Source organism: Arachis ipaensis, chromosome B01 (genome assembly GCF_000816755.2).
Source record: "Arachis ipaensis cultivar K30076 chromosome B01, Araip1.1, whole genome shotgun sequence".
In the NCBI taxonomy this organism is placed as follows: Eukaryota; Viridiplantae; Streptophyta; class Magnoliopsida; order Fabales; family Fabaceae; genus Arachis; species Arachis ipaensis.
This window is the reverse complement of record NC_029785.2, coordinates 69,399,146-69,402,889: the sequence shown is the minus strand read 5'-3', so window position 1 is coordinate 69,402,889 and position 3,744 is coordinate 69,399,146. Positions and strand designations below refer to the sequence as shown.

Sequence of the window (3,744 nt, the reverse complement as noted above, 5' to 3'; positions counted from 1 at the left end):
TCCCTTCCCAGATCCTACTCGGAATACCACAGACAAGGTTTAGACTTTCCGAACCTCAGGAATGGCTGCCAATAATTCTAGCCTATACCACGAAGGTTCTAATCTTAGATTAGAAACCTAAGAGATACACATTCAAGCTATTGCAAGTAGAACAGAGGTGGTTGTCAGGCACGTGTTCATAGGTGAGAATGATGATGAGTGTCACAGATCATCACATTCATAAGGTTAAAGAACGAGTGTATATCTTAGAGAAGAAGTAGGCGTGAATTGAATAGAAAAACAATAGTACTTTGCATTAATTCATGAGGAACAACAGAGCTCCACACCTTAATCTATGGTGTGTAGAAACTCTACCGTTGAAAATACATAAGAACAAAAGGTCTAGGCATGGCCGAATGGCCAGCCTCCCAAAGCGTGAACATACAAGTTCCAAGATGAAAAGTCTGATCAAGTGTGTAAAATACAATAGTAAAAGGTCCTATTTGTAAAAAACTAGTAGCCTAGGGTTACAGAAATAAGTAATTAATGCAGAAATCTTCTTCCAGGCTCACTTGGTGTGTGCTTGGGCTGAGCATTGAAGCTTTCACATGTAGAGACTTTTCTTGGAGTTAAACGCCAGCTTTTGTGCCAGTTTGGGCGTTTAACTCCAGCTTTTATGCCAGTTCTGGCGTTTTGACGCCAGAATTTCTATTCTGACTTTGAACGCCAGTTTGGGCCATCAAATCTTGGGCAAAGTATAGACTATTATATATTGCTGGAAAGCCCAGGATGTCTAATTTCCAACTCAATTGAGAGCGCGCCAATTGGGCTTCTGTAGCTCCAGAAAATCTACTTCGAGTGCAGGGAGGTTAGAATCCAACAGCATCTGCAGTCCTTTTTCAGCCTCTGAATCAGATTTTTGCTCAGGTCCCTCAATTTCAGCCAGAAAATACCTGAAATCACAGAAAAATACACAAACTCATAGTGAAGTCCAGAAATGTGATTTTTATTTAAAAACTAATAAAAATATAATAAAAACTAATTAAAATATACTAAAAACATACTAAAAACAATGCCAAAAAGCATATAAATTATCCGCTCATCAGTGATCTCAATTATCCAAGTCTTAGCCAAGAGTTCTTTATCTTGTTTTCTTTACTTACTCGTTTAATCTACTTTTCTTGCCCTCTTATGAACCAAAAACCCCCTTACCCCTTTATAGCCAATAATTGAGCACTTCATTGTATCCTAGGGAGACGACCCGGAGTCAAAATACTTCGGTAAATTTTTATTGGGGTTCATTATTCATGATATAAAACCCATATTTTAATTTAATTGCGAGAATTGTTTGTTGGTTTGGACTATACTAACAACAGAATTATTTTGTAGAAATCCGAACCAGTATAAATCCTTGCGTCAGAGCTCTATCCTAATTTAATATAATATTCGCATTTCCAATCTTCTTTATTAAAAATTAATTTATTGACTAATTATCTACTAATTTAACAGGGTTTACAGTTGCACTTGCCGGTTAGTTTGTGAATTTTAAATTTCGCACCAGATGTTGAACCTAAAGAAGAGATGGAATTTAAGTCCAGAGACATTGGGTTAAGCATTTCAACACCATCAAAGAGAGAGAGTAAGAAAAAATTAAAAATAACAACTTCTCAAGCATCATTTTCTTCTTCTGAGGTGCATATTCAAACAACTACTATCAATGCTTTTTCTGCCATAAATTTCAAGTCTATTTTTGGTGTTGCTGGTGTGTCCATCATCTTTTATTAATCTTATTTCAAGTCCATTGATTTTTAATTGTTTTGTTCCTTTTTCACCCTGTTTTTGATATGCAAAATTTGGAACTTGTAATTTATGACTTGTCAACTTTTTTTGTCAAACCTAATTAACAAATTCTCTTCCTAACTTTTTCTTTGTATATAATTGATTTGAATAAGCCCCTTGTTTTCCAAGTACAGGCACAATGCCTATCCCTCACATCTTTCTTACATGTTCTCCATGCCTTATCTTGCAGAAGGCTTCAATTGTTATATAAGTTTGATTTCTATTTTTAGAACTTATATATGACTTTGGTATTAATTTATTATTTGATTCCTGAAGATTTTGTTTTGTTCTCCCTCTTTTTTTTTTGGGTTTCAAGGGTTTGTGGACTGAAGTGGTTTTATAATAACCATGAGTTAGCATCTGGAGAAAATGATAATAGAGTATGTACTTGCAAGCTTCATCAACTTTCTAGCTCCCCTTTCTGTTTTGTTACTCCTTTGATTTTCATGCACTATTACACTAGTAATTTCCTTTATATGTTTGCAGTTGCTTGTTTGGAATCAACACTCAACTCAGCCCGTCCTGAAGTACTGTGAGCACACGGCAGCTGTTAAAGCAATAGCGTGGTCTCCTCATGTTCATGGACTCCTTGCATCTAGAGGAGGAACTACAGATCGATGTATTCGTTTCTGGAATATAACCACAAACTCACATTTAAGCTATATGGAACTGGAAGTTAGGTAAAAGTACTTGTCTAGAATCATTTTCATAATATCTAATTGACTTTGTTTTAAGTGTTTTTTATCTACTGCATGACTGATTATTGGGTGGAAGCACTATGAAAAATACATGTCTCATGTTGAAGGGTATTTCTGAAAACTCAAACTATAAATAGATCACAAGTTACCAAATTAAACCCAACTCTATGAAAAGTGAATTTAATTAATCATCAATAGAATTGAAGACAGAATGATTAATCATCAATAAAATATTAATAGAAGGGAGGGATCATCAATTGTGTAACATGGTGACATTCATAGCATCAACTTTCATATACCGAGACAAGGATAAAGGCGATTCTTAACCCCTCCCTTTCTTTTATTCTTACCCAAGAGTTAAAAGAGTTAGCGTCAACATTTACAGCAAGAAAAATTAACAGTAACCACCAATTTCAATTTACATCTCAATAAAAAAGACTACACCAAGCTTGTTGGTGATAACAAGTGTCAATTGCGTGAACAATTGATAGCACTTGTTTTTCTATTCACTTATATGTTTCTTGGATTCTAATCTTTTTGTGACTTAATTATGTAATAATTTTATGTTTTTGCTCCTATGTTACTCACTCTTTTAATGACATTTGAAATCTGGAATATAATTTGCTTGTTTATTGTGCTTGGATGGAAAGGGTGAACTTGGCTAAAAAAGAATATTTATGAAGGGTTTTAGTTTGCTCGATTTTTATGTTATTTGTTAGTGTTCAATAAATGAAGTTTTATTAGAATTGAAGAAGAATAAAAAAGATCTTATTATCAAGAATTTGGTATACGATGCATAAAATAAGCTATTCAATTAATGTGGTTATTTGGGAATATTCGTGTTGTCAATTCTTTTGTTTCAATTCAATGCAAAACAAGATAGCTCATTCTATCTGGGATAATGAAAATGTTTTTTGTTACTAATAATGCTTGGTTGCGAATTAACGACCGATTTAGTGACTAAAATGTTGGTTGCTAAATATAAGTCTCCACTTAGCGACCGAATTAGGGACTGAAACATTGGTAGCAAATGAGACCGAAATGCTAGTCACAAACTAACGCTCGATTTAGCGACCGAAAAATTTGTCGCTATTTAGCGACCGATATACTCAGCGACTGATTTAGCAATCGAAAAATTTGGTCATCATTTAGCGACCAATTATGTTAGCAACCGATTTAGCGATCGATGCTCTATGGTGAGGGTTTGGTGTCCTTGTTTAAAAATTGA

General features: G+C 34.3%; 1 long non-coding RNA gene across 2 annotated transcripts; it reads left to right on the top strand.

The window, feature by feature from the left end:
• On the top strand, window positions 1,814-2,622 carry LOC110271391. 2 transcript variants are annotated; one of them, XR_002362100.1, is made up of 3 exons: window positions 1,814-2,029; window positions 2,135-2,198; window positions 2,305-2,622. It is a non-coding gene; the product is annotated as an uncharacterized LOC110271391 (long non-coding RNA). The 2 variants fall into 2 exon arrangements; XR_002362097.1 differs by having other exon boundaries at window positions 1,820-2,198.